Raw genomic sequence first — 12,520 nt, 5'->3', positions numbered from 1 at the left:
CCAGGTGGTGCTAACCCATTGGTGCTAATACCACATATGGACGCACTGGCTCACCCCCATCTCCATTTCCTGAGCTATCCTGGGTTACTGTGTTTGGGCAGCTCCTTTTGAAGGAATCACATGCCTAGCCACCCATTCTGGTTTGACTCCTTGGTTTATTCCCTATCCCCAGGGTCTATGTCTCACATGTGGAAAGCTCAGCCCTACCCAATGCCCTCAGCACCTCTCTAAGACTTAGGGGAAACCTGTACAAAAGCTAAAGTCACCATTTTGTTTGCCTGCCTACTAAGAGCGGTAAATGCAATTTTCAGGTCTGGGGCTATATAGCGTGGTGGTAGAGCACTTGCCTTCTACCTATGAGGCCCTGTGTTCGACTGCCAATGCCCCCACCATGACAATATCAGAAGAAAACAAACACCCAAAACCAAACCCTGTCCTCCACAGCTTCTTCACCTCCTTTCACCCTTGAAAGACTGTGGTACAGTGGGGATGAGCATCAATTTTATTTTATAGGTGTTGGGACCAGGTTTCAGTGACCTTGAGGTGGCACAGCTGGCTAAGAGTGCAGAGTGTGGCCCTACACGCTGCAGTCTGAGAAAGGTAGAAATGGGCCCTCAAAAGGAGTGGCTTGTCTGTAGTGGAGGCGGAGTAGTCCATTCCAGCCATTCGGGAAGAGTTCCGCTGCAGAGGTTCAGCTATGGAGACAGAGGGGATAAGCCTAGTCTAAAATAAACACAGCTTTTCCCTGAGGAAAAATCTGGAGGTGATTCATGCACAAATGAATCTCACACCTCTGCAATCCAGAGACCCTACAGGGACCCCCTCTTTATGCCTTCTGTCCTCTAGGAGGCCACTGGGGATGCTCATTGGTCTCTGAGCTCATGGAGCCTTATTGTTAACGTGGCTTCCTTAATTGTGTCATCTCCAGAGATCAATGCTAAATCTGGGCTCCTTAAAGAACCTGAAGGTGATAAACATTGGGTATCCATGGGAACCCACCCATCTTCTGCCTTTGTGTCTGTGCCTCTCCAGTCAGAAAAGAAGTGGCCTCTTCCTGAGGCTCTGACCGCCCAAAGATCTGTCCCTGGTCTACTGTTAGTGGCCAGTGAGGACAAGAGATAAGCACTTTGATGAAGGCCTGGGCCCTGGGGCTGTTCACTGCCGATGCCCTCCTGGTGGCCAGACACAGACCTGGGGGGCACAGTGGGATATCTGCCAATAAAACCAATCTTTTTCTACTGAGCCTCTTGTGGAGGCGGCAAAGTACAATGGGACCTGTTTCTCCATAACACTTGTATCCCCACTGAAGCACCAATCTTCCTCAAATTGCTCATGGAATTTCCTTATGCTACATTTTTGCAGGATTATTATTATTACGGCTTAGCATTGACATAACATTTTATGTTTGCCGTGAGTATTATCGTCTGCACATTAGCTATTATTAGGGAGAGCTAAACAGAAGCACAAGGCAGTGTCTATTTCCGTCCTTGTGTGAGGCCGGTGCAATAAGGGTAATTTGAGGAGTGCAGGTAAACCAGAGCCTGATATTACAATGGCTTAAATGTGAGCCTAGAGGTGCAAGAGGCAGCAGGAGGCTCAGAAGAAAAAAAAAAAAAAAGAAGCTTCGTCCTCCCCCGTCTTAGCTCTTCCTAATGGAGATGTCTGCATCAGGGGCAAGCCTGTGGTGGGTGGCTGGGCTCCTGACACTGTTGAGGCTCACATGGGGTTTTACTTTTCCAAGTATACTGTTATCCTCTGCTACCTCCCCCAGCCCACCCCCTTTCTCCTCAGAGGAGCAGAAGCAAAAGAGAGAGGCATGCTGGATGCTGCCTTCCCAGAGCCGGAGAAGTCTGTTGTCAACAATGCTAAAGGATGTGCTGACTGGTCTGAGCAAACTTTGTGGAGTCCTCAGGGCAAGAGAAGCCCAGCCAAGGGCCACTCTAGGCTAAGCTGTGGCAGGGCTGGCTCTGACCGAAGTTGTCCTGACCTCAGAGGCTCACAGGAAGGAAAAGCCTGAGGAGTAGGTGAGCGAGTCTCTCTCCACAATGGGTGGTGGCAGGTGGAGGGGAAAGGATTTGCCGGAGAGAGAGAGCTGGAGAGACAGTGCATCCTAGAAGTTTAATAAGGACTCAGTGGACTCTGGGAGTAGGTGCCAGGGTGGATGGGTAGGGCTGGTCAGGCCTTCCTGAGTCTGCAGGCATACGAGCAAGCAGCCACTCCTCCAATCCACAACTGCCTCCCCTAGCAAAATGACGACTGACTTTTCTTTAGGAATCTTCCCCACTAAAAGGCACTATTTTCCTTTTCCTGATGCATGCTGTACTACATGCATGTGTGCACACCCCACTCTACCTGCCGGCATGCACGCACACCAATGATGACACCATTTTCTTAAGAAGCACAGCCATCCACCAGCCCTCTATGCCTCTTCTTAAGCTCTGCCTTGGCAACTGATCTCAGGCTTGGCCCAGCCCAGCTGCACCTGCTTTGAGAAAGAGATTGCTCTCTCCTCCTGCAATCTCATCCCAACTTGGTGCCATGCAACCTCTGACCCCACCCCACACTCCTCAACCCCACCCCCGCTGTAAGGACTGTCAACTCGGTGTAACAGGATCAGGAAGCAGATGTCTAACATGACCTATAAAATGTTCTGTCCGGTCTTGTTCATCAGTTTTGGAGACCTGATTGCTGTTAGTCCCTCCCAATGGCATCTCCGCCAGGGCGAGCTCCCTGCCTCAGCTTCACCCGCCACCCATGGCTTCTGAGGCACCTTTGCCTTTGTGCTGTGCTCCCTTATTTCCTTAACGTCTCTCCTGGTCTGCCCTGGATCCTACGGCTTCCTCTCCTGCAACGCGTGGCGACTGAGAGATTTCAGCAGTCCTCCAGCCTGAGTCTCCACTCTTCTGATTCCCTGCGCCCTATCTTGCAATACTTTTCTTAACAGCCATCTTTCCTACCATGGCTGGCTTCTGGTTCTCACTCTGAGGAGGTCAGATTGAACTTCTAGAACTGAGCACCCCTGACCCCCGGCCTTTGGCTTGGTTGGTGCCACAGGAGAGGAGGCCCCTCACATGGACAAGCTCTTCCCAGACTGTCACACGCAAAGCGTGGCACACTTGCTTCCTCTCTGACTGCCAACGCAGGGGAGCAGTCCTGGCTGTTCTAGAACAGAGGTAAGAACTGTGGCCCTGGCCTTTCCAGGTCTTTCTGTGCCAGGTCATCCTGCTTCCCAATTCAAACATCCTTTCCTGCACTGATTGGTACACACTCTGAATGTGTCTGGTGCAGGCATTTCTTCACCTGGACCTTGCAAACTAGACCAACATCCCTTCCTGGCTTCTCTTGCCGTTGTCCCCGTCACTTCCAGTCCATGACACATTTTGATCTTTGACTATGGCTTTATTCTTTCTCTCTCTCATCTGTTTGTTACCTTGTCTTGTCTTGGTCTTTTCCCTTCCCACCTACCACAAAGAGCCACCAACCCTCACGTTCAAGTTCCTCTCCATCCTTTGTGCCTCAGAATCCCCTGGGGAGTGGTTTAATAACAGAGGACTGGACATTGACCCAGAGCACGGCTATGTGTACCAGGTTTCCCACGTGATCCTGTGTGTAGCCTGGCATAGTTGTTCATTTATATCTCCTGTGTATAATTTCTGCTATTACCGTGCAAGGTATTTTCAACTTGCTGTAAATCCTGTCATTGAATCTTTCCCCATAATCTTATTAAGGAGGAGGAGGGGGATAGTCTAAGCTCACACTGCCTTTAAGAAAGCTCAAGGCTGGAGAAGGGACACAGTTCGGCAAGCTCTCCCAGAGACAACTCTAAGCTGCTCCAAGGAGACTGACTTGAACGGGCTCAGTTATTTCTCCATGCTGGTCAGCACTTCGCTGGGGACACCAGTTCTTGGTCTTACATGTTCCTTTCTCAGCTGCTCTAAAGGGTTTGTCACCTGAACAACATTCTCTCCCAGCCTCCAGGTGAGTCTGGCCCTCAAGCTCACAGAGTGCAAAGTCTGTGCAGAAGGTCGGGCCAGACTGTTAGAACGCTGGGTGTTTGGAGTTTGGTCTTTTAACAACGCTGTTTTCCAGTGCCGGGGTGTGAGCTCCCGAGAAACCTGACATAGACAACTCCATCTTCTCCGAGTCCTTGGCCTGGAAGAGCAGCATGCATTTTATACGCTGTCTGCACGGCCACATTATAGCTGCCTTTCTTCCATGGAAGAGAGAAGTTGAGGCATTAAAACCTGTTTCCTATTGAGCAAGATAATCTTCCTCGAACCCTCACCCAGACAGGGCTTTTTTTTTTCTTTTTTCTTTTTTTTTTATCTTTTGCTCATTAAAGTGATTTGTTTTGAGTTTCTGATGGGTATAATTTTTCAGGTACTAATGTTCCATTCTCCCCACAAAGGCCCTTGCGAGTGCTGAATCCCTAGTTCAGCACTATTAATCATGCAATAACTGCTTTTAAACTGCGCTACCTTTTTAAAATTGAGAAATAGAGCTGTTTGGGCAAGTTTATTAGGTGACCTTGATTAAATTAAAGAGGTCAGAAATGGAACAGGCTTCAAACCCATAGTCAATGGTATTTTAAAAAAAAGAAAGAAAGAAAGAAATGACTTCCTTCTAATTAAGCAGGAATTAGCATGAAATATTTTGTTTCTGAGAGGTTAAAAGAATTCCTTGGAGGAGGCTCCCTCTTGTTACTTGGCTTCTTATTGAACACGAGAGAAAGTGCTGTGGAGAGTGCCTATAAAGCGCTTTGTTAACACAGTGCTGATGATCTGGCATCAATTATAATATTCCTTAGGAGCCTAAATGTTACAGAGCAGGGGCTGAAAGAAAGAGTCTAATTTAAATGTTAATTTCTATTTGAAAAGCCCAAGGACCTAGCCACTTTCACCAAAAAAAAAAAAAAAAAATCAACTCCAGATGTATTTTTTTTTTCCCACCTGCAGTAATTTCGCCCTACCTCTCATTTCAACCTTCACTGTTCTTTGTCAGCTCGGTCCTTTACCTTCCCATGTTTCCTCAGGATTTAACGATCTGAAAGGACTGCTCATTCATTTGGCCCCACAGAGTTACAGATGGAGTCTCTGATATGCAATTAGGAAAGTGGAATTCCATACAGAAGAGGGGAAATAGTCTGGGGGGACTACCTAGTACTTCTAAGGAGCAGTGGACTCGAAAGAAATGACATTAATTCTCGGTATGCCACACCGATGCTGCTGTCCCTGTTGATACTGGAGCCCAGTTTACATGGACTCTATGAAGGAGAGAGGCACTGGCCAGCCAGAGATGGAGAAGGCGGAGGGGCAGAAGGAACACCTCAGTAGGTAAAGAGAGGGCTTGCTATGTGAACATGAGGCCCTGAGTGTGATCTCTGAGAACCTATGTTAAAACAAACAAACAAACAGCCAGGTATTTCACTGCATGCCTGTGACTCCTCCACTGGGGGAGACATAGAAAGAATCCTTGGATTCTGCCCAACCAGCCAGGCCTACTGGGTGAGTTTTATGCCAGCGGAGGGTGGAGGAGGGGAGCAAACAAACCAAAGACAGATGATACCTGAGGACCAACAGCCAAGGTTGTCCTCTGGCCTCTGTGTGTACAATTATACAGACAGATCTGAGAGAGGGAGGCTTGGAAGCTCGCTACCAGTTCTCAGACATCAGACTTGGGACAAATCATGAAATGTCCCTGAGAGCTCAGAGACCTTATCTGGAAAATGTAAAAATAGTGTCAAGTATATGAAAGTCATACTCTTTGCTTTTATCATCTTTGGCTCAAGATGAGCATTTAAAATGTCCCCCACCTCCCCCGAGGGACAAGAAAGTAGTTCTTAGTTGTAGTTTCGTATCTCGCCAACAAGCCAACTGTGTACAATGCTGCCTACTGTTAAACAATGCTGGGACACCTGGAGAGAAAAGGGCCCTGTAGGGAGCACAGGGGTGAGAGGCTCTCCCATCTCAGAAGGGCCTGCTCTGTATCAGCTTCATACACACAAAGGTTTCTCTGGGGCACACAGAGTTGAGATGAGCAGACATTTTTCAGACTCTCTCATGTCTCCCCATCCTTTACATCAAGGTTTCTCAGCTAGCTTTTAGCAGTAACTGTGAAGTGCACAGCAAAGCTCAACTGTGTGGACCCGATGCCCTTCTAGGAGCGGGAGGACTGACAACAGGCTGTGGAGATTTTTTTCTAGAATTTATGAGCAATACTTTCACTTCGGGGACCGAGTCTTAATTAGTCTTCTAAGACGTTAGTAATTTCCCCTTTAATCTGGCACTTCCAGACAAAAGCCCTGGTCCCAGACACACTGTAAGGATTCAGTGAGTGTTGTTAAATCTGCCACTGCTTTGAATTGAGACAATGCATAAGATAATTGACAAGAGGCAAGGAGCTAAGGCCAGGGAAAGGCATGGCTTCAGGAATTACACAAAGTATACTAGAAGAATCTGGTATGAAAATAATGATAGAAACTGGCCGGTGAGTCACTAAGACAAGGAAGAAAGCTCTCGTCTTGCCCCCTTCCCCCCAAAGACTAGGGCAAATAGATTACAGATTTTGCCTCGAAACTCATAATTACAGTAAGTCAACAAGATCCACTATTGACTTTTTATATTTATTAAACAATTCAACTTATTATTTGGGGCACAAAAACTCAATTTTTGGTCCTTATTAGATTCAGAATATTGGGGAGAAGGGAAACATATTGCTTTCAAGACCTCCTCCGGAGCCAGCCTTCCCTGAGTGTGGGAACGGCAGGAAGATTGATATTGCCACGTGTGTTCTCCTTCAGACTTTTATTTTTAAGATATATTTAGAGGCATATCTCATAAAGAAAAGCCCTGGGAGCAGGGAGACAGGGAGAGGCACTTCAATAAGCCCTGAAATTAGATGTTGAATCAATACACTGATGGCCTTGTGGGCTCTCCTGGGCCCTGGGGGTGGGGAAAAATTGGGGAATGTGATGAGAAATCAAAGGGCTGCCAAAGAGGATGAGGATGGCGGCTTAGGTCTACCATTCAGTGTGCACTCGTGCTCAGAACATCAGAGTAGCCTTCTCTTCTCGTTATCCCTCTGGAGACGGTGATTGTGTGTGTGTGGTTCATCCACTCCTAGCATTTCTTCAAATCATTTCTTCTTTCTCTCTATGCCCAGATAGCAGATACTCTAAGGAAATGTCACTCAAGCAGAAGAGAGATTGTGCCAAATTCCTGACTTGTTATTTTTGTTAGAATGGACTTAAAAACAGTTTTCTCTGTCCAGACCTGAGCCTGATACTTGGCTAACTTTTCTGGATTCATAATGTTAAGGTCAATGTTCATCATAGTATTATTAAGATAACACACTTGCCTCTCATAGACATTTTGGAAGTACACAAAGAAGAAAAAACAAAAATCATTTATAAAAAAAAAACAAATAATCTTTTACAGATACTAAATATTTTCACCCATTTCCTTATAGATCTCCTCATTGCATATAAATTGTGAATATAATGCATACATAAGCATGTATTTGAAGTTGTTCACATATGCCATTTTGTAAGTGTTTTTATCGCTTAGCAACTATTCTGAGAACTTTCTATTGTGCCATTTAAAATCTCTCAATCATGATTCTTTTCCCAAGTCTGATCTGATATAGCATTAAACAATAGTCTAGTATAGTGTATATAATAATATAATGAGATATTTAATATTTTTAAAGTCATTCTGGGCGATGGAAATGAATACAACTGCTGTAAACTATGCTGACTCAAGATGCCCCAAGCCAGGGTCTTGGAACACAGTAGCTGGAGAACCAGGAAGGACACCCTGTGGGACTTACACTGTCCTGCAGGAAGCACTGTGGTTAACCTCTGCCTTGCAACTGTTGACTTAGATATGTTTCTTTCCACTTCTCTGCTAATGATTGAAGTTTAAATAAAATGTTTTCTTCCTCAAGTAATGTCTCTGGGGGTTTGACACATTGTATCCTAAAACTGGGCAGCACAGCTGTTCCAAGTATCAAAGCTACTCACTCAATGGTGTACAAGAGAAACATCTCAAAGCTATGGAAGGCTTCATGTAATAACAATTTGTAGGTTGCTTTAAATATCAATCCCCAGGGCTTCTAAGTACAAGATAAACCTGCAATGGCAAGGGGGATTTCTGTAAAGGAGGAAGAAAATAACGTCTTTCAAGTCCCTTTTTCATTAGTAGGTGGCTACGAGGTCAGGATGATGTCTGGTCCAGGTCTACTAACTTGATGCTGCCAACTGTGCTTAGATGAACAATGGAATCTAAAAGCAGAGGGGGATGAGGACACCAATGCCCATCAGCACATCCTAGTGCTAAGATGTTAGTAACTGTATGTTTTAATATGGTCTGATATTGATTCCTTTGGCCAGGGTCCCACTTTGACAGCCTTGAAGCCACACTTTTAAGATTTTAGATGGAGAGACACAGAAGAAAATCAATGGCTATGAACTTTTCACTAGTAACCGGCCTCCATCTCTATGGCTTCTCGGCCACATTCACATTTGATGGATTTGAAACATGGTCTTGGGAAGCTTGTTCCAGTAATCAGGCCTCAAGAACCTCCAGGTGCTTATTGTGACTAAAGACTCATGGGAGCCTCACCTCTCAACGATTCGTGAGAAGAAGCTCATGAGCCAATGGGAAACAGACACTTGCTCTGTACTTTTTATGTCATTAACATATATGGAGGTTTTCAAAAGGGCTGTTACATAAGCAGGCTTATCTAAAACCCAAATAGTGTAAAATTGAATCTATTGGGCTTTACAAAATACAATATAGAGTTATGCTACATAGGACAAAAAAAAAAATTAGAATTTTTTTCCATATACCATAACAATTGTATTTTCTCCCTTTCTGTCATCCTTAGCCACTTGCCTTCCTTATGAGACTATATTTTATATGAAAAATAGTTTTGCGTTTAAACACTGCTAGACACTTCTCAAGGTGAGGGTGGTGAGCTAACCTACTGATAGCATCTTCTTTGAGCATTTACTAAAACCCCAGGTGAGCGAGCCCTTGCTGGCACAGCTAAGAGCTGGTCCCCTTCTCACAATCAGGCTTTCCTACTTTTCGCTTACAGAGTAAAGGCTGAGATCAGTGATTAATTTGATGGAATCTACAAACTTACCAAGACTCTGCCATCTAACCCCTTCCAGAGTGATTCTGATAGCTTTTCCCAGAAGTCCTGAAGACTACCCTTAAACTCCAAAATTAACACTCTGTGTTAATTTCGCCCAAACTTGAGCTGAAAACATATTTTAACATCCTGTCAGAATGAGATACTAAGTGTCGATAAAATGACACTCCAGTAAATGTAAATTTAGACTGCTGTTACAAGCCCCTGCCTGGCTCCAGGAGGTGTTAGGTTGCTATAGTATTTTCCATAGCAACTTTGCATCTTATTACATAAATATTCCCTCAGTGTCCCCAGAGCCTGCTAAGGAAGTGGGTGACAGTTCTCTCATGTGACAGTTCTCTTCTGAGCCTCGCTTAACACAAGGAAGTGCTCCCAAATAACAATTAGTCATAAGGAAGATGATGGTGTTCTGGGAAATTGAAAAGTGTTGGGGTTCTGCGGGCTGTATGCAGGAGGTGAGCCTGAGACCCCATTGTCTGAATCTTACACAGTTGAGCATCCTTGGCTCTCCGTTTCAGACAATGATTTAACTTTCCCCATTCCTTTCTTTTGCCTGGCAGCTACCCAGTAGCTCAAGCCTTCCCCCAGGCTTAAAAGGTCTCACTGCATTGGGCAGGAAGCCAGAGCCTCATAGAGTCCCAGTGTGCTTTGTAAGCACATGTGGGAGTATGAGGCTGAAGGACACATGGGGAGCCATTGGGGGAGCCTACCTTGCTCCACACAGAGCACAGGTGTGGTTGTAAGAACCTAACAAGGGCTCGACTGAGTTTTAAGGAAGGGCAGCAAAATAGGGGAGTCCTAGGGATCCTTGGGTCTCCTGGACACAGGCAATCTCAAAAATACAGGGTGATTTTACTCACAGGGAAGGCTCGATTATGGGAAGTTTGCTCATTCTGAAAGAAGTCAAGATCCAACTGTGGCATCTCTAGGTGCCACATAACAGTGAGATCAAGAATTTACAACCCAGATACATAAGGTCCATTCATGCAGGAGTAAGGCTTCCATTAGAAAAGGCTTCTCAGAGACAGGATCCAGTTAATAACACCTGTCTCCAAGTATTCAAAAGGTAAATGAATTTTCAAGGAGCAATGGTTTTTGTATTTTTTAAGAAGCCTTTCCATTATGAATGGGAACTGTAACTGTACATAAAATCAGGAAACTGAAAAATCGACCTAAAATAAACCTTTATTTGATGTCTGTTGGTAAGATGTTCACGATTTATAAAAACAAAACAAAACAAAAAACTATTATTCCCTTGTTGAACCTCGGTTCCTGGAGGACACTAAGCAGAGGCCTGGAAGGAAATGCTTATCTTTGATTCAAGGGTCCTTCCTACACAGGTGGCACTGATCTTTCAGGTGTCCCAGGCCTACAGTATATGGGAAAACAGCATGTCCTTGTCCTTCTAGGCCTCCACTCAACGGTGTTCCTGCCATGTGGAGCATGGGCCCTGGCAGGGAAACCATGAGCGGAATTCAGTATCAGAAATCCAGAGAGTCTTGGAACGCAAAGAAATTAAGGAGACATCTGGAAACCTCAAAATTTATATTTTTAAACATGAAGTATCTTGCTATGGATAAAACTATTCAGATCAAATACTGCTATTCTAACTAAAATTGAGTCACCAATTTCACTTGGCTGCTGGAAATCACTGCCCAACTTCTTAGTAACATTAAAAGCAAAAATAATAAAACAAAATGGTATTGTAAATTTCTATGGAAGATTGACAAGCCAGAGAAAACTCCATTGTTCAAAAAGTATGTGTGGGTAAAAATGTTCAGTGGGTAAAAATGCTTACCGTACAAGCCTGAAAACCTGATTTGGGGTCCTAAAAACCCATATTAAACAGAACCGGTCAGGAGGAAAAGGGCTACAAGTGGCTACTCCCATCAATAATACTAGTGCTGCTAAAATGAGGTAGGAGGTGAGGGTAGGAGATGCACCTGGAAGCTTAGGGTGCTTCCTTGGGGTGCTGATATAGAATATACAGCATGGTGAGACAAACGAAGTGGAAGTCATCTCCTGATGGATACACTTACACTGTGGCACATGCATGCATGCAGATACACATACACACACACACACACACACACACAGACACACACACATACACACACATGCACACACACATACACACACACACACATATAGACACATACACACATACACACACACACATGCACACACACAAACACACACGTTTATATTAAGAACCCAGACTTTAAATGAGGTTCATTTAGAATCCAAAAGTATTGGTTATAACCTGTAGAATGGTTTAAGGGCTATCTATTAAGCAAGGATGGTTTGATTTCATTCTACTTTTCTGAAATTTGTTTTCACTGAACCCACATGAAATATTGGTAGACATTGATGCTCAGTTCAGATGATACTAGACTTGACTTCCTGGTTTTAGGACATAGATTTTTGGGGGGTCTAGTATATCAATTAACAGGACATGCTTTACTTCTCTTCAAAAGGCATCCATCATCACCTTCCCGTTATGGGCAAAGGCATCAGATGCCTTCAGTGTGCCATTGCGGTAATTAGAAAGATGCCTATTCAGCCAGAGACACTGAGTTTTGCAAAGTTCTAAACATTTTGACAAAGGGAAGCCTCCTCATTGAATATGCATCTTAGCACGTGCCTTTTAAATCGAATCAGAGCAGACAGTTTCAGGGCTATCTTCCTCAGGGAAGAAAGTCAGCACAAGCCTTCCGGTCAGATGGAGGGGAAGAGGCAGGGGAAGGATGCAGGTGAGAGTTAGCACACTTTACTATCTGGAGAAAGGCCCAGGGCCAGGTGCTGGGGAACTGCAGGGACAGTGAGCAGAGGGGAGGGACTTAGTTTGGGCTGGCAATATTCATGACCTGTGTTGGTCCTTTAACTCTGATTCTAAGACTTGCTGGGTTCATCCACACCATGCCATCCAGGTCCGGCTTCTCTCCTTTCCTCTTTGTATGCTGCTGTTCCCCCTGCACTGTCCACCGCAGAGAGAAAGTAGGGAGGACAGAGGCAGGAAAGGGAGGAGGGGAGGGATGGACAACTGGGTGTGGCCTCGAAGGCTTGGCTTGATTTCAGCAGGAGGCAAACCAAGCAGCGACACCTTTACCTGTGTGTCTGCTACCTTAGCTGGCTCGCAGGGAGGAGGCTCATCTTCCTCAATGGACGCTTTGGTAAGTGTGTCATGGTTTTCAGTGTATTAGCAGAGTCATCCCCGTTCTTGTCACTAGCTTAGCTTTGTTCCAACGGATGCCCTTCCCTCTTATGACCGGCCAATGAGGGAGTGTGAACAGTCTGCCAAGAACTGTATTATGGTTAAAGCACAAGCAGGGAATTCTAGCCAAAGAAACTCTGTTAATCATTT

The 12,520-nt window shown here is 45.1% G+C and overlaps 1 protein-coding gene across 14 annotated transcripts in view; it reads right to left on the bottom strand.

Moving 5' to 3' along the window:
• Positions 1-12,520, bottom strand: part of Enox1 (ecto-NOX disulfide-thiol exchanger 1) — a 569,119-nt gene that overhangs the window by 104,181 nt on the left and 452,418 nt on the right. The window lies entirely within an intron of this gene.

Source organism: Mastomys coucha, unplaced genomic scaffold (genome assembly GCF_008632895.1).
Source record: "Mastomys coucha isolate ucsf_1 unplaced genomic scaffold, UCSF_Mcou_1 pScaffold9, whole genome shotgun sequence".
Taxonomy (NCBI): domain Eukaryota; kingdom Metazoa; phylum Chordata; class Mammalia; order Rodentia; family Muridae; genus Mastomys; species Mastomys coucha.
Note: the sequence above shows the minus strand (reverse complement) of the source record. Positions and strands in the feature narration are given on the sequence as shown.